Below are 25,800 nucleotides of genomic sequence, written 5' to 3' on the forward strand. Positions count from 1 at the left end.
TGTACCCTTTTAATTAGCTATGGTAGAGTACTTTTTTTTTTATTATAGCTGGAGATGTGCGTTCTTTCATTATTATTTTGAAAGGCTTTGTGTAATTAGTTCCAACCCTTTATGAGGTCATAGACCTTTTTAAGAATATGGTGAAACGGATAAGCCTCCCAGAAAAAGAAAAAAATGCACAGTAGTATCAAGTTTTCTCACAGTGGTTCTCAAGGGAGAGTATGACCCCTCCCAGGGGATATTAGGCAAGGTCTGGAGATATTTTTGATTATCATGAACTAGCATCTGGTGGGCAGAGGTCAGGGGTGCTGCTAAACACCCTACAAGGCACAGGACAGACCCCCGGAATTATCCAGCCCCAAATATCAGTAGTTCTGAGGTCGAGAAAACCTGTTTCAATAAAATGTCCGATGGTTCCCTGTTCCCCTGCATCCCTTCCGTGATCAGAATCCCTGATCAAATGCTCTGATTTATTTTTATTTGTCTTGTACAAGTCACTGGTTAATGAGTTCAGTGACTGTGTTAATAATGGTTGGCCTGACTTTCTGTTATGTATCATGACCTAGTTATTACACAGAGCCTTCAGATCTGTATCATGTATAGGTAGAAGGTATGACTCCATAAAGACAAAATAATGAGAGTGAGATTGGGACTCACCCTCCACACACCCACTGTGGATATTGGTCTAGGACACTTTCTCAATTTGGAGTTTGAAGCACCGAGATGGCTGGCTGAGATTTAAGTCCTGGCTGTGTCTCAGTCCCTACACTAAGTCTTCTTAATAGACTATTTTATCTAGTCCTCAAAATAAAAGCGGAAAAATATGAAGGAGGTACAATTATTACTTTACAGAGAGGTTAAGTCATTTGGCTGAGACCTTACAGCTAAAAGGTGGACCTCAAAAAATATCTCATTATCTGCATTCTATTAAACAGTAAATGCTATTGAAGAGATTCTGCCTAAGATGAAGATGAAGACAGAGGAGGAGGCTGGTTGTTTTCTTTTTTAATCTGTCGGGAAGCAGTATCAATTACTCAGGAAAGCATAGCGTATTACATACTAGGATTCACATTTCTGACTTAGAGGAGTGAATTTGGACAAGCGGTGCCCTTTCTGGGCCTAAGTTCTCTCATGTGTAAAAAGAGGTTGGAAATAGATGATTCTACCTCATGACTTCTAGCATCATGATTATATAGATACTGTTATATTTGAGAAGAAGTTTAGGGTCATCTAATTTTGTTCAAGTATATGATTTTACAGATGAGGAAGCAGAGGCTCAGAATCCTTCCAGTGTCTTACCCAGAGCTGAGCCTCGAATCCATATATCCTGATCTCTCATTTCATTCCACCGTGTAATTATCTTCCCAAACTACCGAGCCATCTGTGTTACTCCTTGAGTTCTTGTTTGCATACTTCATAGGCAAAATGCATTATACTATTTTTTAAAACCCTTGCATTAAATTTGCACCTTCAAAAGGATCTTTAAATTACTTCCCAGCCAGAAGTTCTCACATAGCAAATGCTGCTTATACCTCTTATTCCAGGTTTGAGTTTCTAGCATGTTTGGATGGTAGTCCCATTAAGTCATAAGATGAGATCATGAATGTAAAAACATGTGGAAAGCTATAAGGCATCTAGGACAATACTCTTGGTTAGCTACCAAATATTAATTCCCAATCCCTCTTTCTTATTCACTAGATACTTTTGGTGGCCACATGACCCTATTCTAGACAATGAATCAGCTGAGGAGTCCTCTAGGGAAGACTGTATTCTCTGATTAAAGAAGGAAGCATGAGAGAACAGTTCTCTCACCATCTTGGCCGCCTTTTGGACACATTATTGAAAAATAAAATGCTTAGAGTTGTGGCAGCCTTTTTGTAGCTACAAGGAAAATCACAGAAATAAATCCTAGCACCCTAAGATTGTGGAGCTACTCACCTTTTGAATTTTTTAGAAGTAAATTATAGACTGTAAGTAGATTTAAGTCATTGTTATTTAAAATTTCTGCTTTTTAGTATCTGAAAGCATTTCTAATTGATAAAGCACTGTACAGATAAGACATTTGCTCAATGATTAAAAAAACACACATTAGTCAACATTGTATCCCAGTGCTTGGCAATAGAAGATAGATACTCAATAATTTGAACATTAACTGAGGGAATTCATAAACAAATGAATATTATTGTGATTGTTTCCCTGTTCTAGTGTAGCCTACAGAGTGGGTATTTATCTTTTAAACAGAGAAAGTGTGCTATGTGAAATTAGGGAAGGAGTATGATAGTGAAATATAGGAAACACCATGGATCAATAACTGCTGACCATTGGGGATTGGTTGAAAAGGGGCTTCTTCAGTTCACATACGTGGCAATCACTATAGTTTGGCTGATACAGTGTCCTTTCCCAACCCTCTTCTTCCATACCTTTCTCTCCAATCGAAGCAGTGAAAGCTAAAATCTCCATTTCCCGGCTGGTCTTGAAATTTGAGGGGCATGTGACAGTGCCGGCCAATGAGAGGAAAGTGGAGGGATGCTGGTCTCATCACATCCACACCCTCTTTCTTCAACCTTAGAAAATGGATGTGGTACACTTTGTAGCACAGCAGGCATCTTTCAACCACGAGGTGAAAAGCATTAGGACAAAGCCCACATTCTAAGAATGATGGAGTAAAATGGTGAGTCTGGATCCATGGTATCTTCCTTAGGCCGCTACATTATTCTCAGACTTCCCTTAGGTGAGACCAATAACCAACCCTTAGCTGTTTAAATCTGTGATTAGCAATAAATAAATACCTGCTAGACTATTCAAACTAACTGTTCTCTTGCAGTCCAAGAGCTAGCAACACAGTTAAGTGGATTAGAGCACGGACGCTAAGCAGAGCAGAGCAGAGAGAGGGCAGAACGATGTCAAGGGAGAATTCATTCTCCAGCAATCGGTGGCTGCAGTAGGCAATTCCTCATCTATAGCATGTATTAGAGAAGATGGACCCTCCTTACAACTTGGCAATAGAAACAGGAATAGCTATGAAGACAGCTGATAAAATGTCTCCCCTTAAAGTCTTAACTTTGAGAAATTCAAGGAGACTGAAATTCTAAGCATTATAAATGGCCTGATACAGGGAGGTACACCTCAAAGACAGACCAGCAAGAGAGAGATGCAGGAAGATGTAAGATGCAAAAGAACTAGTGGATAACGAAAGGAGAGACTCCATATAGAGCCAAGGAAGAGAGATTTTCCTTAACTGTTCCTGGCTGGGGAGTTTATCAGTTTATTATCAGAAAGGATCATTTGTTCCTCAACACAGGCTGGGAGATACCCCAAGAAATGTTCCACTAGCTAAAAAACTATAATCAGATATTTCAGCCCAGAAACAGCAAACGGTTAAAATAAGTAGAGACCATGGTAAGTTCTTCATTTTTTTTTGCCATTTCCTTCCTTCCTAAACTACCCCTTCCCTTCATGAATGCCTTCTTAAAACAGATTTAACGAGGTATTGCTATGGTGTCCATCTTATTTGTAGGGAAAAAAAAAAATCTCATGGGACAAGGGACCTTTCAGATTTCCTGGTCTCCATTTCAAGTAGTCTCTGGATGAGATCATGGATTGCTTCTAGGATGATTATTCTTCCATTTGTATACATACATTTACCACAGCCATCCTAACATCCTGTTGAAGTAAGGTTGCCTATTTCATTTTCTAGGACAGAAATAGGATAGGATAGGATGTGTTTGATAGACTCGAGACCCCTCTTCCCTGTAGAAATTGCATATGTCTCGTATGTACTATTTCTAAACATAGTGATTTGTATGACTATATTCCCCAGAAGCTCTCATGGAAATAAGATGCATACAGTCTGTGGCCTGCTCCCAGAGGTGCTGTCTGCATTCTTTTTATGAATTAAAGTAGCATACACATTTTAAATCAATAACTCATTCATAAGAAAAAAACATGTGAAGTGTTAAATCACATTTAACACAGCAAACACTTCACATTAAACCATCAAAATGAGAAATGTCCATAATATATTTTTGCTACATGACCCAGTATGCATTTTAAAGCAGTGCATAATTATGTTTAATACTGAATCAGTGTTATGCTTTTGCTACTTTTAAATTATGCTTCTTTTTTCTTCTGGTATCAAAAGTCATCTCAGGCTTTTTCAGTGTTACAACTATGTTTTCTAATTTTTAAAACTTTTCCCAGAATATGTAGAAAGAGGAATATAACAGTCTCCATAGAAACAGATAAAAATTTTGTGTATATGTGGATAATAATATTTTCCACCAGTGTCATAACTTCTGAGAGAATTCACAAAGATTTGTACTACAGTATTTTAAAAATCTTAAATCCCACCCTCCTTCACCAAAATAAGATGCATTGCAAGGATTGAATATACTAACACAACAGTCTAACAGAAGAAAGCCAAACTTAAATGCTGAATTTGGTATTATAATACTAAGAGGGGTTAACAAACACTGATTTTTCTAAAGTAAATAATTTCATATTACAGAAATTGTGAAACGGCAGAGGGGGAATGCCTCTTCCCCAGTTCCCTGGATTTCCTCAGGAGAAATCTAGCTGAAATGTACCGGGCCTCTCTCCACTCATTCAAACCCTTGGGGCAACTGGTGTCTCCAGGGAGAAACCACGTGCCAGTGGGCGTGGTCAGGGCTGCTTCTCTCTTGTAGGTGAATCTCCCACATGGGAGACCTGCCCTCATCCACGTTGCTGAGAAGAGAGGGTGGGTGAATCTGCTGAGTTCTGGGCTCCATTAGCAGACCCTTTGCCCCTCACTAAGCCACATCCTCCACTTTAGCCTTTATCAGTAATAATCATAATATTTTAGTCTCCATCTGCCTCTTTTTCCCCCTCAGTTTGTTCAGATTGCAGCTGGGGAAGAAAAGTGCTATTTATTGGCCCCCGTGAGAGACCCCACTAAGAACTATCACAGACTGAATGTGTGCATGCTTAAATGTTACTTAAATATTACTATTTTGTGACCAATATGCCAGCAACACCAGGTCTTTACTAATAGGGATCAAGGAGAAAAGAAGGGAACTAATTTTCAGCAGTTAGCATTGAGTCAAAAGGCCAAAGACTGTCTCTTAAAGGCTGTGCTTGGTTGAGTCGCCAACTAGAGTGAAGGGGTGGATGAAAAGAGAAAGCTTTCTTGCTAGTGATGTCTCTGAAAGATCAGTGTCTCCGTGTGTTAAAAGCAAAAGAGCATGGGCAAGGTGACAAGAAACAGAAGATATAAGAATAAAAATAGAATTAAGAGCAGTGTACATCAACCATGTCAACAGGTAGACATTAGAAGCGGTCATGGGGGTAATAAACAGCAGAGTTGGGGAGAGGAGACGGGGAGAGAGAGGAAAAGAGGCTGGGAAGGGGAGAGAGGGAGAGAGTGACAGAGACAGAGGGAGGGAGGAGGAGGGGGGAGGAGAGGGGCAGAAAGAGAGCCACACAGAGAGGGAGGCCAACAAAGAGTGAGAAGACAGGTGTTCTGTTTCTGGGTTTCGGTTCTGTTTTGCTTTGTCTCCTGGGAAGGAAGGATAAAGAACAATGCTGTATCTTCTACCTTGAAGGCAACACAGGATACTTGCCATGTCTGGTGAAGGATGGGAAAAATATGGATCCCGTGATGCAATTGCTACTACGAGGGCATTAATGTGTCATGAGGAGGACATGTCCACTTGGAGTGTCAAAGGGACATTCACTATGTCGACTGAAATAAAAACGCACGATGTAAGAGCTGTGTATTTCAGGTTTATTTGGGGACTACTGAGGACTATATAGCCCAGTAGACAGCCTCTCAGAGAGCTCTGAGGGACTGCTCTGAAGAGGTAAGGGGGGGGGTTAGTGTATATGTGATTTGGGCAAAGAGGGTACATGCAACCAAGCACATTTCTGCAGAAGTTTGCTGCTAGTCACAAGGAATAGACATCTTAGTTAATGGTTTCAGTGCTTTTCTAAGTATGGGAAGATGCAAGAATCCAGGTTCCCACAAAATCTCTCCTGAAAGTATCTGACTACCTGAAGGCCTGCTCTACCAGTTTTCCCAGAGCACGGAGTGCCTCTTTCCTGATCTCCGCTCTGAACTCCTTTCAGGGTGTGCTGAAGGTCAGTGACTGCAGTGGCCAGTGCCTTCATTCTTGTAGAACCAGATGGCAAATGACATGTTTTAGTTGTCAACTATATGCAGGGAGATGATGAGGTAGACCTGGCCTAAATCAAACATAGTTAACTCTTAGCATAAAAGTATTTTCTGGTTTGTGGACTTCTAGGTCTTTAATGACTCTTCATTCTTACACCCATTCTCTGCCGTTGGCTGAAAGGCTAAGCTTAGCATTCTTACCAGAGGTTAAGTAAGCAGGGAATAAAAAAGGAAGCTTGCATCAATCAGTATTGTTTTTGTTATTTGATGGTTTTAAAAAATATGAAGTTTCCTTACAGAAGGATTCTAAATAATGTATGTAGACACCCCCGCCATCTCCACTCACGAGGCGGAACTTATCCCCTCCCCCACTCCGTGGAGGGTGGGTGGGCTCAACATCTCACGAAGAATGAAGTATGGAAAGGAAAAAAAAACAGTAACTTTCCAGTGGAGAAGCCTGACAGATAACACCTTAACCAGGTGACCTAGATGAACATTACTGGCCACGTGTGGATTCCAGTTTCCCCCGATATGATGTGACCAAAGCACACTTCACTTCCATGGTATTCTCTCCAAAAACCCATCACCCCACTCTAATCACACCCGACCAAACCATATTGGGGGACATTCTACAAAATACCAGATCAGTACTCTTCAGAACTGTCAAGGTTACGAAAAAAACAGGGGAGGCTGAGACACTGTCACAGATCAGAGGAGACTGAGGAGATGTGGTAACTAAATGCAATGTGGTCTCCTGGATGGGGATCCTGCAACAGAAAATGGGCGTCAGTAGAAACACTGGGGAAACCCAAATAAAGTCTGGAGTTTAGTCCATAGTAAGATGCCAATGTTGGTTTCTTAGTTTTGACAAATGTACCACAGTATGTAAGATGAAAACATCTGAGGGGAAACTGAAACTGGATGAAGGGTATATGGGAATACTGTCTTCTATCTTTGCAAAATTCTGTGCAGTTCCAAGTAGTCCAAAATAACAAATTTATTTTTTTTTAAGTATTATTTGTTGTATGTCCTTTTCTACGCTGGACGTTCTTGAAGACGACGCTTCACATTTGAAGAACACGTCACACGTGAAAAAACGTTTTCGTGTACCTTCATCTAAACTTCCATGGCAGCCTGCAAGGCAGGCAAGATGGGATTATCTCCATGGACAGTGTAGAGATGAGGCAGCAGAAATTAAGAGTTTCTGTCCTTCTGCAAGTCACTCAAGGAGGAAGAAGAGCCAGGACTCAAGCCAGGACTGGTGGTTCCACCTCCAGGACTCTTTCTATACCTCATAAATTCCTCACTTTTAAATTCTAGTCCTAGTGGTTCTGGGCTTCCCTGGTGGTGCAGTGGTTAAGAATCTGCCTGCCAACTCAGGGGACATGGGTTCGAGCCCTGGTCCGGGAAGATCCCACATGCCGTGGAGCAACTAAGCCCGTGAGCCGCAACTACTGAGCCTGCACTCTAGAGCCCGCAAGCCACAACTAGAGAAAACTTGCACGCAGCAACGAAGACCCAACGCAGCCAAAAATAAATAAATAAAAATTTAAAAAATAATAATAAATTCTAATCCTAGTGGTTCTGTTGGGCGTGATTGATATGAGATTGTTAGACTTAATGTACTCACGTTATCCTGACCCCTCTGTGTGAGGATTTGAGTGTGGAAAATAGCAATGAATGCTATAAGAAAAAAAACTGAAATGGGAAAGAATACGTCAAAGTTCCAATATTTACTCCCAGACTTCATCATGAAGTAATAAAGTTCCCTCCGCCAAGAAAAATCCCTCTCATCCTTTAGGGATTGGCTCAGGAAGTACTTTGCGAGTCTGTCCTACGGGCTCCCCACTGCATTCACGGTGCACACGTCTCCAAAGTCTGTACTTCTGTAGCACTTTTCACTGCTTCTTTTGCTTGTTTCTTTGTTTGGGATAAATATTAGAAATATACATTCATATTTGTGCTACATATAAAATGACTCTCCCATTTCTCCTTTTCTTAAGCCACTTTTTCTATCCAAATTTAATCCTCAAATTTTATTAATTTAATCATTTTTTTTTCTAGCCAAATGGCTCATTGTGGATGGGCATGTTAAATTCCTTAAGTTAAAAGTCTCAAACTCAAATGTCTACAGGAACCAGGGAGGGAGTATAAATGGGTAAAGTAGATCCAAGCATAAGAAGAGTCAATTGGCCTCTGTGTCTCTATTTTCCCACTTTTAAAAAACCAACAAAAATGGATATTTTTCTACTATAAGAAAAATGGTACTTGATGATGCATGGTAACTGACATTTGACCTCAGGATTTGTAGGGGAACAAGAGAGCGATCTGGGGACTTCCCTGCTGGCGCAGTGGTTAAGAATCCGCTTGCCAATGCAGGGGACACAGTTCGATCCTTGGTCCGGGAAGATCCCACCTGCCCCGGAGAAACTAAGCCCGTGTGCAACAACTACTGAGCTCGCGTACCACAACTACTGAAGCCTGCACGCCTAGAGCCCGTGCTCTGCAACAAGAGAAGCCACTGCAATGAGAAGCCCGCGCACCACAACAAAGGGTAGCTCCCGCTCGCCGCAACTAGAGAAAGCCCGCACACACAACGAAGATCCAACGCAGCCATAAATAAATATATAAATAAATAACTTTTTTAAAAAAGAGAGAGTGATCTGAATTGTGGCAAATACGAAAGTGAATGCTTGAATAACTAGAGATGCTCTGAGAATTACGGAAGATCCTTTGGAAGACTCAAATGTTGCCTTGATTATTCCTTAAGTCTACCATATAGAAGAAATCAGAGATGCTGTCAAGCACTTAAAGGTCCAGCAGAGAAGCAGCTAGGTAACAGGAGGTGGGAGAACGGAGGACAAATTCCCAGGCAAAGATATGACATTGTCATGTCGACTCACAAGGTTAACTATGGGCAAAACAATGACACAGACTATACTTTCTAACCTTCCCAATTCTCCATGTCTAGTTTGGGGCTTCTCTCTTTTCATAAAACGTTCACTACCCTGAGGTAAGGCTGCCCCAGCTATGCTCAAGCCTTCTCAGGCAAGTCCAGCCCCTTCCATTTCCCATTCTTTGTGGTCATTTCCCATTCTTCCAAGTTCTCTCAGCTGAAATTCTGTTGGAATAACATTACCTCTTTCATTGGATGCATTTTAAGTTGGACTCTATGTCTGTGATGTTGAGCACTTTTTCCTATGCTTCTTGACAATTAAGTATTCTCTTTTGTGAATTTTCTGTCCAAATCCTTTGCCTAATTTCTATTAGTTTACATACAGGGGATTAAACAAATGAGTAAATATATTAGGGCTAACGAAAACTAAGTTTCTTACGGCTTGAGGAGGGAGTTACAATCACAGAAAGGAAGAAAATGAAAATGAATCCTGTGTTGTTGATTGGAAATAGAAGGATTGAAGTGAGGTCATGGTTTTCGGTATACATAGATGGATACGTAGACATCTGTGTAGGCAGGGAAAAGTATGAGATAAGCCTGCAATATATTATTATGACAGAAAGAAAGCAAATACTCAGTGATGGAATTGTATTAAGATACCACAGAAGCCGGTTTGGATAGCCTTCCTCAGGTCAAGTCTAAGACAATAAAAATAAATAACAATAGCAATATTATGACTCATTGAATAAGATAAGAAACTATGAGTCCTAAACAAACAAGCAAGTTTTAAACTTGTTTGAGGGAATTCCCTGATGGTGCAGTGGTTAAGAATCCGCCTGCCAATGTGGGGGACATGGGTTCGAGCCCTGGTCCGGAAAGATACTACGTGCCGCGGAGCAACTAAGCGCCACCACTACTGAGCCCGCGTGCTACAACTACTGAAGCCCACGCGCCTAGAGCCCGTGCTCCGCAACAACAGAAGCCACTGCAACGAGAAGCCCGTACACCTCAACGAAGAGTAGCCCCCGCTCGCCGCAAATAGAGAAAGCCTGCACGCAGCAACGAAGACCCAATGCAGCCAAAAATAAATAAATAAATAAAAATAAAAATAAATAAATAAACTTGTTTGATGAGAAATGGGATATTTACATAGTTTCAAATTACTTTCCATGAAACACTTATTAATGGAAAGGAGAAAGGCATCATATTACAGCGAAGAATTCTGGCAGGCACCGCCTTAATCAAACGATAAAAGTGAATATCACCAGTAATTGGACAAATTAAAATTCTGTACCACCTGATAAGATGCAATTACAACACAGCATCAACTACAGTGATGTTCCTACCGATAAGGCATCCTGAATCTCGTTATGAGGAAAATCAGAGAAAGTGAAATCGAGGGGCATTCTGTAAAATGACTGGCCGATGATCTTCAAAAGTGTCAAAGGCATAAATGGTTAAGAAGGGTTGAGAAGCTGTCCCAGGCTGAAGGAGGATAAGAGATGTGACACATAAAGACAATCACGTGATTCCGAACTATGTCTTTGGTGAAATTCATGGGATCTGAGGACTTCTTTTTAAGACCATCAAATAATTTATTGCAATTCAGCTTGTGCCCGAAGGGCGAGGAGAGGGTTGGGAAGAGAGTAAACAATTGGGGTGCCAGTGGCATCCGGGACAGTTCATGACGGTCTGCCCAAAGCGTCCGTGGGAGGGTCTGCGGTCACCTGGGTCCACTGTTCCCGAGCTGGCGGGCCTCCTGCGGGGCTTCCTTCCTTCCTTCCCTCCTCCCTCCTGTGTCTGTGCCTCCTCCCCGCATCCGGCGGCTCCAGGCGGCCGGACAGGTAGAGGGTTGGGAAGTGGGCGGGTGGAACAAGCGACGAGCAGGGACTTCACAGTGGACGCAGTGGCCAGGACAGCAGGTACTGGCCGTCCGTGCAGCCCGGGCGCCCTGGTGGGGAGGGCTCAGCTGCGCACCAGCCTGTAGAGGGCGCCCTCCACGCCACCGCTGGGTCCCAGGGGTCCCCGGGGGTCCCGGAGGCTCGAGGACCTGGAGCCAGAGGGGCTGCCTTGGCACATCGTGGCCAAGGCCTCGACATAGGATGTAGGGGCTGCTGTAGCTGCGGTGCGCCCAGCCAGGTCACGGTTGTTCACCGCCAGCACCCTGGGCCAGTCTCCCAAATTCTCACCTGAGAACTCTCACCTCTACTCCCTGTACTGATGGGTGTCCTTAGAGGACTCGGTGGTGCTGATGGTGAAGACACAGAGCTAGGAAATCTACACAGCCAGTCAATTTTCAAAGTTATTTTCTTGACTTTGATGTCTTTATTGTGGTTATGTTTGTGGGAAATAGACACTAAAGTATTTGATGTGATGGGGGTCAGGTTGGGATTTGATTTTACCTTATTACAAGCTGATCAATTAGCCTGTTACCATTTCAGGGATGCTGGCAGAAGACGTAAGAGGCCTGGGTCAGAGACAAAGTATTTTATTACTCACGGCACAGGAAGCAGTGTGAACACCATCATTTGCATCTGTCCCCGTTCCCTCAAAGTCCCATGGGGGCAACACAGAGGACCCACATGGCACCTGCATGTGCAGTGGGCTGCGATACAGGGAGAAACACCGACCTTGGGGAACCTGCTGTTTTACAGCAAACAGCAAGCCTAACCTTTGCCCAGAACATTGCCTCATCCCTCAACGTTGCTCATTGCAGACAGAACCCTGATACGTACCCAAGGAATAGTGTGTGCCCCAGGAAATTTTGTGGCAGTATTCCTATTATTCCTACTATTGCAAGGTTCTGAACTGAAGTGTCCATCAATAGTACATAAGTAAATTATGGTGTATTCAGAACTGAAGGAAAAGCAATGCACTAGTGTTCCATAAAAGAATATGGATGAATCTTACAAATCTAAGGTTAAATGATTGCATTCAGACACAGAAAATAGACAGCGTTCTGTTTCATCTGTATAAAGTTGACAAAGGGACAAAACTATGGGACACAGAGGTCAAAAGAGATGGGGTCCTGGAAGTAGTGTCTAGAAGGGGCTTGAGGGAGGTTTCTGAGATGCTAGCAGTTGTTTTTTCTTTATCTGTGTGGTGGCGTCATGCTTGGGTTCACTTTGTGATAATTCATTGAGCAGAACATGCATGATATGTGCCGTTTCCTATGTTTTTACTTCAACTAAAGATTTAAATGTGAAAAGAATGCTAGTGCATGCTTATATAAGTGAAATAATATAAAGATGTGTAAAAGAAATGCTAATAACTTTCCCAGCTTCCTAGTCTCCTGGGGTATCCATTTTTAATAGACCAGCATGCCTCCTGTTATATTGTCTCCTAATTAAACAAGCAAATACACTCATGTATACACAAATATCTCTGCTTTCTCTTTTTTTGTTTTTATCCATTATGTAATACACTTTATAGACTTTAAACTCTAATATTTTTATTTGACAATTTGTCATGGACTTTCTGTAAGTCAATAGCTATAGTTAGAACTTTTAGTCTATTTTTCTACCCACACTTCTGTAATTTTACACAAATAAGTACATATACTGTTGTCTGTTTTTAGTGATGCCTTTTTTTTTTCTATGCATCCCCCCCTCACACATGATCTCTCTTACTTCTTGAAAAATCTGGTATTTTCCCCCCTACTTATATTACCATTTATAAATGAATAATTTGTGTATTTAATCATTCATGTGTACAAAATGAAAATTTATATACAAATGTATAAAATGTGTTCATATTAATAATCTCAAACTTCTTTTGTTTAATATTTCTACTCTATCTTGCTCCCAAAATACATTTAATGTAGTAATTTCACATATGTAATAATCAAAGCTCCATATGGTGTATGGCCCTTCAAAATACACAAACATACACAGTTATTATAAACACAGCATTTTAAAGGTAAAAAAAGTGTGACTAGTTTTACTTTTCATCACAATTCGATTACTTGGGCAAATAGTACCTTCTTTGAATTAAACATAAGGCTTTACCAGGGTGTATTGTTTACACCAACTGGAAGCAAATGGAAATATTAGGCTCAGTAACATGCACTAATTTTTCTGTCCAATATCTGCATTTTAATCTCCTATCTCTGGTGGGGAAAAAAATCTCATTATTAAATCATTAATGTCATTGCCTATGAGTTAACTAGATGTTCTTTTGTTATACTTAATTTAAATTATCCCTTATCTCTTGCAGGATACCATAATTTCAACAAATAATTAAATTTGCTTTCTATTTTTTAAGTAAGTCACCCTGTAAATTGACATCTATTGCTTCAGAAAACAAGGTTAATTAACATGTGGAATTAAAACAAATGCAGTGGCACGTTATGGCATTTTCATTGTTTTCTTTAAAAAAAAGAGCTTACAAAAATTTTACGTTGCTTTATAAAGTTACATGGGAATGAGGAACATTGGTGACTTTAAAATAAATTTTCAATTTAAAAATCCATCATTGTAAATTTGTGTCAAGCATGGCAAAGTATGTAGACATATACTTCACCAGTAATTTTTATTTTGATATCAATTTCCTATCAGAGGCAGGTGATTTATAAGCTTTTTAGTGTTAGTAACAAAATTAATAACAGTGCCTATCCTTTACCTTAAAAAGTAGAAAATAAGCTTTAGAAATAGGACTTCAAGGGATAGCCTGGAATTGTGTAAGAGAGAATTTCTCCTTTTTTTTATTAAAAAAACTTGTTAAATAAATTTATTTATTTAATTTATTTATTTTTGGCTGTGTTGGGTCTTTGTTGCTGTGCGCGGGCTTTCTCTGGTTGCGGTGAGCGGGGGCTATTCTTCGTTGCGGTGCATGGGCTTCTCACTGCGGTGGCTTCTCTTGTTGCGGAGCACGGGCTCTAGCTGCGCGGGCTTCAGTAGTTGTGGCTTGCAGGCTCAGTAGTTGTGGCGCACGGGTTTAGTTGCTGCACGGCATGTGGGATCTTCCCGGACCACGCTCGATCCCGTGTCCCCTGCATTGGCAGGCGATTCTTAACCACTGCGCCACCAGGGAAGCCCCAGATTTCTCCTTTTATATCATCATTCATCTGGTATGCTTTCTGGTCTGTGGTCCCAAAGAGAGATTGGGTGTGATTTCTGCTAATTAGGCTTTGGAATCATGTTTTGATTAAAGAACCTCCCCTAAAGAAAAATCTGTTTACTCTGAGATTATTAGAGCACACTGTTTTTGCTCCTTCAGACGTAAAGAATAGGGCTGGCTCAATAACACACATCCACATTTTATCAGGCCTCTCACACCAATATGTTGGTTCATCGCAAAGGTTGCTGTTCACCTGTTGTCACACCTCCCCAAGCTTTTCTCTCTACTCTTCTCTCCTCTGGTACGAAGCGCCAGCTGGTTTTGGTGGCTCCGTTCCTTGGCCTCACGATTGAATTTCTTGTTCAGAATGAACCACTCCATCTCTGACACTAGGCAGCTCTTGAAACAGATAGGCCCCAAACTGCAAAGCAAATAACCCCGGGGGTCAGCTATTAATTAGGAGACAGTTGTTCATAATCATATGCCAATTGCTGGAGAGCAATTCCAGTTTTACTAACCAGTCCCTGTGGGCAGCTTTGCTTTCAAACCTCCTGTAATAGAGTCTCACCTGACTTAGGTCTTGCTGTTTCTGTGAGATTACTGCTTCAAGCTGACAAAAATTGCATTGCATTAATATTTAAAATAAAAATCAATGATTACTCTAGTACAGTGACAGAATGCTGCTGCTGAGTGCCATTGAATTTCTCATTAATATTAATTTGTAGTTTGTAGAGAAACGGTTTAACAACCATTGCGCTACACACATGTAATTCAAATATTGATGAACTGAGCCATAAGTCTGTAATCGTGAGAGAAATTGCTCATAACTGTCTGTGTTTGATTATTTTCCAATTTCTGACCAGCATCAATTTGTTTTAGGTTGCCAGGAATGACAGAAAATTTCCCAAATGAGATTTGTATCTAAAGGCGTGATAACCCTGGTATCAATATTGTCATCATCAATCTGATTTATTGAGTATATTTTAAGGACCTGGGACTGAACGAAGACTGATTTTCCTTACTATGAAAAGAGGATGCTGTTGATCCAAAATTAGTAGGATGCTTTTTTGAATTGTTCTTCTTGATCGTGGTAATTAACTTCCACTTAGCTATAAACACATATATCATGTTTGCAACATCAGATGAACATGTGCCCACCAAACAGTAATTAAAGATCCCCCATCCTAACTGGATGCATTTGTAAATTCCAAACAGAAAACTTGCTTTTTATAAGAGAAAAGTTTATTTGTTCATTAATAAATATTTATTGACGGTATGAGGCGTTATACTAAGTTTTGCTGTGAGGTATATGGGTAAATAACACATGTATTGTACCATAAGCTAGGAGATTAGTGAAGCATGTATGCAGTAACCATAATACAAATTCCATTTTTTATACATTTATTTTATTACAACCTCCTTGGGTTTGTGAGAACCAGAGAGAAAGAATAACAAAATTATTGTAGAAATGAAGCTTCTCCTTGGGGCCTATCACCTATGGATGTGCTTTTACTGAAAAACACAGAGCAGCAGAACACAAAAGTCAACACGTATCAGAAGCTTCTGGAGGACTTGTTAAAACAGTTTGCTGGACCTCACCTTCAGAATTTCCAATTCAGTGGGCCTATGGCAGGGCCTGAGAATCTATATTTCTAACAAGTTTCCAGGTGATGATGAAGTTCAGCATTGAGGAATCACTTTGAATAACCACTGGATTAGAGACTCCCAAAATTGTTTAGTAGTAAAAGAAAATATGCAGGGAGCATTTTCTTTCTTCCTTTTAAAACCTTTCCTTTCCTTTCTTCCCTCCCACCCTTCCTTCCTCGTTTCTTTCTTTCCTTTTTATTTTATTTTATTTTTTGCGGTACATGGGCCTCTCACCGCTGTGGCCTCTCCCATCGTGGAGCACAGGCTCCGGACATGCAGGCTCATTGGCCATGGCTCACGGGCCCAGCCGCTCCGCGGCATGTGGGATCTTCCCAGACTGGGGCACGAACCCGTGTCCCCTGCATCGGCAGGCGGACTCTCAACCACTGCACCACCAGGGAAGCCCCTTTCTTTCCTTTTTAATATAAATCTTCCTCTTCCTCAATCTTAAGAGACTCAGTGGGTCTGTGACGAGGATAAAAAGTCAACACTTTTTACGGACTTCCCTGGTGGCGCAGTGGTTAAGAATCCGCCAGCCAATGCAGGGGACGCAGGTTTGATCCCTGGTCCGGGAAGATGCCACATGCCGAGGAGCAACTAAGCCTGTGTGCACAACTACTGAGCCTGTGCGCCACAACTACTGAAGCTCGCGCGCCTAGAGCCCGTGCTCCGAAACAAGAGAAGCCACTGCAATGAGAAGCCCGTGCACTGCAACGAAGAGTAGCCCCCGCTCGCTCCCGCAACTAGACAAAGCCCGCACGCAGCAACGAAGACCTGAAACAGCCAAAAGAAAATAAATAATACAAATAAATTTATTAAAAAATAGTCAACACTTTTTAAAAGCTTCATTATAATTTTCTGAATTCCAGGTGAGTTAATTTTCCTTTCCACTGTACTGGGGAAAGTTAAATAGGGGAGAGGATTGCGTGAACATGGTAGGTAAGCACAGTATAAAGGGACTGGTTACATAAAGTGGAGAATTTGCACTCTTCGATTTGATTCACATACAGACACTAAAACTTCCCTCCATATAAACACCCAGTGGGCATCCTCAGATATCCAAAGGTGGTAGAATTTAAAACATTCTAAAAGGTCAGTTCTGGACTTTCCTGGCGGTCTAGTGGTTAAGACTCCGCACTTCCAGTGCAGGGGGCTCGGGCTGGATCCCTGGTTGGGGAACTAAGATCCCACGTGCCACACGGTGTGGCCAGAAAAAAGAAAAAGTCAGTTCTGATTGCTGACAGGCTGTGCACTTCCAGGCCTGGGGCGTATTAGGAGCCGAGGGCGGCGCTGCATCGGGGCAGTCATGAGGAATGACTGGATTACTGGGACCTTTCCTCCGCTTGCTCCACACATGGATGTTTCCCTATTTTTAAGCTACTTCAAGGTCCCATGTCATTTTTCACTCGCACTATCCTTAATCCAGTAACACATCTTTCTGTTTCCCAAACTGGAAAATAAGAACACCACAAATAGGTACGGGGTACCTTCCAGGAGCATCAGTTTCAATGAAAAAGGGCACTGCCACGTTATCTCCCAGAAGAAACTCTAATGCTATTTCAAGCACCATGGAAGTATGCGTGTGAATGCACGGGTGTGCATGTGTGTGTGTGTACTTTATACTTTTGTGCTGGGAGGAGAGTAACAGTTCTTCTGGTCATCAACAATACTTGCAACTATTTCTTCTGATTGCTGAATGGTCAAAACTGGGTGTGGAAGATAGAAAAACTAGCCCTGCAATAAATTATGTAACTTCCATTACGTAAATTGCCTTCATTATCTGTGCCTATGGAACATGGCTGGATGATATCAGACTGAATTAACAGACTGAATAATTCTTGTTAGCAGCAGGACAGCCAGTCCTCCAGAATAAGCTGGGACATAATCAATTACTGAGCTAGTTAACTTGTAAAAGGATAAGCAAACCTATCAAAACCTGAAATCACTTCCTGTTCTTAAAATGGTATCTTATACATGTGTTAGTCAATAAATAAGACCAGAAATGGTTAATACAATCGAGATATGGCAGATGACTTTAAAATATAACAGCATCTTCCTTGGGAGTGGCCTTTAGAGATTTGGTGTTTTCTTTCTGCTCCAAATCATAGACGCATGCCATTGAAAGGAACTTCAATTTGATGTCACACCAAGTGGAGAAGTCTCTTCTGCACCTCTCAAGGGATTGTCGGCTGGCGTCTACTGAGAGTAAATGTGTGACCATTCCCTTGTCGGTTATTTTGAAATGATAGAGGGTTCTTCCTTTCTAAAATTTTCACCAAAATGCTAATCCTTCTCCCATGAGTCAGAGTCTCTTTGATTCCAAAGCCCATATCGTTTTACAGTATCACACTGCCTCCGAATGAATGCCTATTATGTGCCAAGACATTTGCAAGATAATTTAGGAATAGAAAAATTAATGAGACCCAGCACCTCTTCTTAAAGGTGTTTAACCTGACCATAGAACAGATAATACATGCACATAATTCTTTCTAATTTAAGCACCAAAGAGAACCTTTAACTTCTATGAACCTTCGTTCAGATGAGGTAAAAGGGATGATACCCAAATGGAAGGTTTCATGAAGGAGAAAAATGGTAGGTGGGGATACAGAAGTAAAGTGGGGAGAGCATATAAGGCAGAAGAGTGGGCATGTGCAGGTGGGGATGAAAGGCACTGGGCATGCTTAGAAGAAGGGGATTAAATGCTCGCAGTGCAGCATAAGATAGGTATAGGGAAGCAATGAGAGTAAAATATAAGGATATATTTCTCAGATGGGTTGGGGTCAAATTACAAAGCAGCTGGAAGCCAGAGACAGCACTATGGACTTGATTCTCTACACTGGTGTGCTCCAACAAGGGACATAACCCCAGGATGGATGTCAGAGAGTGGAGAGCGCAATGGGGTGCAAGATGATGTCAAAACTTTTATTTAGTTTTAATTTTTAATGTTAGAAATGAAAGAAATGATGCATTACTGAAATGCACTCTATGGGTTGACTCTAGTTCCCTCACCCTCCATATTTCAAGGTCATAGATCTCATGTCATGTACAGTCGGGGAGGCATCCTGAGGGAAGGGTGGGTGCTCCATAATGCCAGGATTGGGAGGGAGTCATCGTTTTTTGCTAGTTTTCAGTGTGTTGCTCACTGCAACAGGCTACCTTGCAATGGGTTTGCAGACGTGAGGGTCCAGTTTGGTGGATTATAGATTATGTCATTTAATTTTAACTAAACATCCTCCAAAATGGCAAATAGCCTAAAAAGATGCCTTCAGCGAACCCACAGATTGAAGATAGTACTAATAATACAATCACAAATAAATTAAAATGTGGCAGAGCGGACATTCCTTATCCTCCAAGTATAAGATGTTCATGACCTACATTACAAGACAAAACCAAGGATAATCTAATGAGAGGTGATAAGAAATAGTATTAGAAAAAGTGACATTTGAAATATAGGTATAGACCCCATGTTATTTATGAGGAACCTTCTTATCAACGGTATAATAGTATTGTGCCTTTGCGAAATCCTGAGTTTTTTTTCCATGACAGCCCTTGAATGAGGTATTAAAATAAACTGAACTTGGAATGAGAGCAGCCACTTCAGTTGCTGTATCACAAAGTATTAACCAAAGTTTTAAAAAATAATGAAGCATATATATATATACATACCATAAATATGAATAAATACATATAAAATCTTTTAAAGTAAAATAATTAAGCAGACATATCTATAAATTGTATGCATATGCAAGTAACATGTATATGAATAATAAAAATTTAGATTTAAAAAGTTCTTTGAACCTTAATAAAATAAAAATTATTCAAAATATATTTTCTCTTTATCTCAACCTTTTATGTTTTTGTGCCTGTTAAATAATGCAGCGTATGCCCGTTTATGTCTCTAGCATGTTATTACAGTCATAACTTAAATATATAGTTATAAATATGTATGTATCTGTACACTGCACACTCTCAACATGTTTTAGCTGAAGGGCGGTGATACTTTTGAAAAGTTTGGGGATCGCTGCTTTACATTTGGAATAGGGATGCATTGAAGGTTTTGATCCAGGAAGTGATATATCAACACATCAAGACATATCAGGAACTGTATTTAAGAAAAAAATCTGGTACCAATGTACTATGAGACTATTTCACAGACTATAAAAGACTATTTTATAATGAACTGTGAAACAGAAAGAAGGGAAGTGGTTAATAAATTGTTGAGAAAATTCTGGTCTTGAATAGGGAGGTACCGATGGGACTAGGAAGGGGGAGCTAGAGGCATAGATACGAGAGTTCTGTGAAGGATTTCAATACACGATTCATTACCAGGGAAAGTGAGGGGCGTAGTGGAGATGAAGCAGAGATAACCCTGAGTTTCTCCTCTGGGTAACTGAATGAAGGGTGAGGACATTAATATTAACAGAAATGCTGTGTTTTCAGCTTGGTTTAGAACAGAATATATTTTCTACAATTTGGGTCATCGTTTATTCAAATACATCAGTCTATTCATTTATTCATATTAATTTTTCATTTATTCAACAAATACTTATCAAATTCCAACAACATTACAGAAACTGCATGAAGTGCCAAGTATTCAAAGATGAATGAGATGGTTTCTGGACTCAGGGAGCTCACAGATTAGTGCGAATAATATCATAAAAATGTGTCGATAATGACACAGAGTGTGAAAGTGCAGTGAGAGAACCACCTGGAGGGTGATTCAAGAGCACATGGAAGGGACAGCTGGCCTGACTCGGTACATTTTTGGAAGAGGAGGCTCCTGAGACTCTAAAAGAATGAGTAAGTGATAGTCAAGGGAGGAAGAAAGGAAATGCGTTCCAGGCAAAGGGATGGATGTGATGGCCAAAGCACAGCGCAGCGTAGGTGGGAAACTCAAGCAGAAAAAGAGTTCAACAGACATCAGGTTCCCTGTGACTGGTGGACTGCTTAATTCTGATAAGAGGCCATGGACTCATCTATTCTGAAAACAAAATCAGTAACAATCAATTAAAAGCCAAAAGCTGTCAGACCTATGCAGAACAGTGACAGGTGGAGACCAAATCAAAAGAAGGGGAAATAGATGGTTTCTATGTTAAAGCTGCAGCACAGAAATTGGACAATGAAAATAGTACCTGTGGCTATTTAAACTGGAGACATTACTATCTGGTGATTACGTGTAGTATGTGTTAAATAAGAGAGGCCAGCTGGCAACCCTGTAGATTCGGACCACAAGAATGAACAAGTAGACACAATGAGGCTTGTTATTGGAGAATACATGCATACGTATAAGGAAAGAGGGAATGGCCAGAGGAAACTCTGGAAAGTGCACGGATGTTTACACCTTAGTATTAAACTATGTATTTACATGTATGCGTACACGTGAGTGCCAGATGAAACTTGAGGCTGAAAGGAGATAGGAAGTGTGTGAAAAAATATATATGCTTTATTTATCTGATAATGTGGGACTGTTGTATGAAACTTGGGCAGGAATGGATTATTGCATAGTTCCACTGAGAGTGTGTGAAATAGCTCAGATAAATGTGGCAACTACGTGTTACTTTCTCGATTATATAATACCTCTTACACCCATCTTACTTCATCTAGTCCTCATTACTCAATAACCCAGGTAGTGTTATAGCATTTTGTACAGGAGGAGATTGAGAATTGGAGGCAAAATATGACTTGCCCGGGGGCATATAGTGGCAGAGTTGAGATTCAAACCAGGCTTTCTGACTCTGGAACCAGGGTACCAATCATTTTACCAGTGGTTTCAACATATCAGTAGCTTTCTGGAGAAGTATCACTTGATAATTAAGGTTTTTGGGGTTTTTTAAAAATGTATAAAGATAGCTTTTGTGTGTAGAAACGAATTCTTACATCTGCATTCATTTTCACTAATAGTTCATACCTTACAATTTTGATTGTAAGTTGAAGATACAACTTAAATATTAAGTAAATCTACTTACAAACCTAGTGATTGTTAATTAATACTCAACTTGTTTCTAAATTTAAGATATTAAACTTCCCCAAGCATTTAAGTACAACTCATAAATTTAATTCATGTATTATTTTAAATATTTCATATTAAAGTCATGCAAGTTATGTTCTCCTAAATATTTAAGAATTTTTTTGTGATTGACTTAATTATCTAAAACTTTTCAACTTAAATATTTCATATATCTGGTTTTCTAAAGTACTTCAAACAGATAAGCAGGTGGAATTACAAACCTAACACACAAAATATTCTTAAGTACTTAAATGATACTTGAAAACCTAATAATAAAGATTTGATGATTCAGATTTATTTAAACTTATAAACGCTGTTAAAACTTATCAAATACTATTATACCTTTTAAAATTAAAATCACACACAAAAAATTTTCAAGTTGAAATTACAAGTTTAATATGTCAGATTTAAAAACAAGACAACTTATATTTTTCAGATGATTATATACACTGCTCAAATTTCCCATTTTCTTTTTCATTTATTTTCTGCAGTTGTGGTCACCTAGATTTGCCCTTAACATTCCAAACTGGTACAAAAATATTGATTCCAAGGATTTTATCATTATTTTCTCCATGCTTATTTTTACATATTCTTGGAGTTGCTAAGTCATTTTATCATCTCTTTACTCAAAAAATTTCAGGCTGTGGTTAGAGATTCTGGACAGAGACCTGGAACCTAGTGGCAATTTCCAGAATAATCTACCTGAGCTGCCTGTTAATATGCCAATCCTGTTTATCTAGAGATGGTTTCATCTGGCTACTTCTTAGCCATTTTATTTTTACACTAACTTCTGACACAACTCTTACTATAACCCCTGTCATAAATATAATCGTCTAATTTGGGCGCACAACATCTCATACTCACACTATCTCCCACCCCACTGAGTTGCAACTAATCTCTGTTTGCTGGAAGCTAATTAAAATCTGCATGACAGTCCCATCTACCCCCAGTGCTGGGGCTGTAACTAAACTCTTTATCTAGTTGGATTTTGCACCTTTTAAATATAGATTATTTCCTAATCTGTCTCACAGACCACAAATTTATAGTTATTATGTTGACCAGAATTACCTCTCCAGTACTGTGTGCTGTTGGGTTTGAAACCAAGCAGGACCCTGTAGGGCCTTCCCAGGCACAGACATCCTCATGTCCCCTGCCTCTTGTTTGTAAAAAGCTTTAGCCTCCTAGGCCTTTCCAGAGTTCCAAAGAGTAAATTTAATCAGAGAAGTGAAAAAAATGCAGAAACAAAGGAAAACAGTCAAACAAGACAATATCATAGTAGTTCTCTCATAAAACAAAATCAAGAACCTTTAATTCTTCCTCAATGGCTATAGATAAAATCCTTAGTCATATCCTTGAGTCGTTTGATAGATACTAAAACCCCAACCAGATGGAAGAAGTTAACTGCATGCTGACCACCAGCACGTAGAGCCCAAACTGGTTGGAACCAGAAGGTTGACGACGGAGATTCCTGAAACATCACCCTGTTACCTTACCATCAACCAATCAGAGAATTCTGCACAAGCCCATCAGACATCCTGGGACTCTCTCCCTCACAGTCTTTAAAAACCCTGCCCTGAAAGCCACTGGGGAGTTCTGGTCTTTTGAGCATGAGCTTCACGTTTCCCTTGCTTTGTCCCACGCTTGGCACTTTGCAAGAAATGCTGCACTTTTCTTCACTACAACCTGGTGTTGGTAGATTGGCTTTGCTGCGCTTTGCCTGAGCGCACTCAAGTTTGGTTTGGGAACAGGTTGGAACCATAAAACATGGTGTCCTGACCAATGGATGGGCGTGTGGTCAAAGTTTACTCGCTTTAGGACTTCGAATGTTGAGCAAAAGCAGAAAAAAGAATTAGCAGCAGTGCCCTAAAAACCAAGTGGTTCTACTTACTGAGCTCCTGAGTTGCTGCTGGTTCCCAGCTGGACCTTCAGCCTTCAGTTCTTTGAGCTGCCTTCACATCCTTCCAGTAAATTACACTGTCTGTTACTTTGCAACCCCAAACTCCAACTGGTACAGGCAGCCAAGGGGAGGCTGCACAGATGAGAAAAAAAGGTGTACTTAGCAAAGAAAGCCGGCCCTTACCCAGGCTCCAGTCAGACCAGCCGCAGTTATTCATTCTGCAGATTTCATGTGCAGGTTTGAAATCATTTTATTGCTAAAGAGGTATGAAATCATTACATTCATGACTGCTAAGGTTTCAGTTATGAAACTTTAAAATTGGAGAATTTTAAGGACAAACTGAAGGATGAGAACTGCGGCAGAAAATACGCCTGAATCAAAAAAAGAAAACGAAAAATCTGAAGCAGCTTTCAAAATTCATGAGGTTTCAGAGAAAAGAGAGAAATCAGGAACTATTTCCATGTGAGAAGCCTCAATGCCTAAAAATCAAGGACTAGGCAGTAAAGCAGGTAACAGAAGATGCAAAGAAAAGGCGCAGGGAGTCGTGATTAAAAAGAGATAGGAAATGTGGGACCGATGCTTCAAAGTCCCTGAGAGAAATACACAGGAGAGACAGTACATGTTACTAGGACTTTCATGGAGAAATTGACATAACTAACAATGAAAGGTAAAAATTTCATACTCGATTTCTCAGCCTTTGTAGAAAACAGAGCATGGACATGTGCTTTAGGTTCAACTAAGCAGACACACAAATGTAGAAACAAAACCTGAGGCCACAAAGAAATTGGCACTGCAGGGAATCAAGAGAAACTGACACAAAAAGCATAGATGGGGACAACTCCTCAGGAGGTGGTATAATTTTAAACAACAGTCTCCAGAGACAGCGCCGGCAGTTGTGCGGTGGAGGCATCCTAAAGTTCAGGGTCAGTGGGTGAAGTGACCTTTCGGTCCAGGCTTCAGCAGTAATGACATTGGGGTCCACGATGAGCTGTTCTCTGGAGTGATTTTGATGACGGCAATGTGTCCCCAGCTTCCTTTTGTTTCCCCATGTTCTCTTCCAAGTGTGGTCCTTCATCCTTGCTATTAATTTTGAGACTTACCCCAAATCCTCTTGTCAAATAAATTTCTATTGAAGTCAGCCCCAGTCAGTTCCTATTCATTGCAATGAAGAACTCTAATTCCATTTTTAAGTTTTTTAAGGAAACTCCATACTCTTCTCCATAGTGGCTGCACCAGTTTACATCCCACCAACAGTGCAGGAAGGTTCCCTTTTCTCCACACCCTCTCCAGCATTTACTGTTTGTAGGCTTTTTGATGATGGCCATCCTGACCAGTGTGAGGTGAAACCTCATTGTGGTTTTGATTTGCATTTCTCTAATAATTAGGGACGTTGAGCATCTTTTCATGTGCCTGTTGGCCACCTGTATGTCTTTGGAGAAATGTCTGTTTAGGTCTTCTGCCCATATTTTGATTGTTTGTTTGTTTGTTTTGATATTTAGCTGTATGAGCTGTTTGTATATTTTGGATATTAAGCCCTTGTAGGTTGCATCATTTGCAAATATTTTCTCCCATTCCGTAGGTTGCCTTTTCGTTTTGTTCATGGTTTCCTTTGCTGTGCAAGAGCTTATAAGTTCGAGTAAGCCCCATTTGTTTATTTTTGCTTTTATTTCTTTTGTCTTGAGAGACTGATCTAAGAAAACGTTATGATTATGTCAGAGCATTTTTTGCCTATGTTCTCTTCTAGAAGTTTTATAGTTTCATGTCTTATATTTAAGTCTTTCAGTCATTTTGAGTTCATTTTTGTATGATACAGCAATCTCACTCCTGGTCATAGATCTGGAAAAGACGAAAACTCTAATTTGAAAAGATGCACGCACCTCAATGTTCATAGCAGCACTATTTACAATAGCCAAGACATGGAAGCAACCTAAGTGTCCATCAACAGATGAATGGATAGAGAAGATTTATACAATGGAATATAACTCAGCCATAAAAAGGAATGAAATAATGTCATTTGCAGCAACATGGATGGACCTAGAGATTATCATACTAAGTGAAGTAAGTCAGACAGAGAAAGACAAATATCATATAATGTCACTTATATGTGGAATCTGAAAAAAGATACAAATGGATTTATTTATAAA

At 40.3% G+C, this 25,800-nt stretch overlaps 1 protein-coding gene across 2 annotated transcripts in view; it reads right to left on the minus strand.

The window, feature by feature from the left end:
- The window catches only part of LHFPL6 (LHFPL tetraspan subfamily member 6), a 242,219-nt gene that overhangs the window by 213,581 nt on the left and 2,838 nt on the right, over nt 1-25,800 (minus strand). Inside the window, exon 2 of one of the 2 annotated variants that reach the window (XM_060128962.1) lies at nt 23,648-23,788. The gene's annotated coding sequence lies outside the window, so the exon portion shown is untranslated. Of the gene's footprint in view, nt 1-23,647; nt 23,997-25,800 lie in introns of those variants that run through there. The other variant, XM_060128963.1, reaches the window with a different exon arrangement.

Source organism: Lagenorhynchus albirostris, chromosome 18, assembly GCF_949774975.1.
Source record: "Lagenorhynchus albirostris chromosome 18, mLagAlb1.1, whole genome shotgun sequence".
NCBI lineage: Eukaryota > Metazoa > Chordata > Mammalia > Artiodactyla > Delphinidae > Lagenorhynchus > Lagenorhynchus albirostris.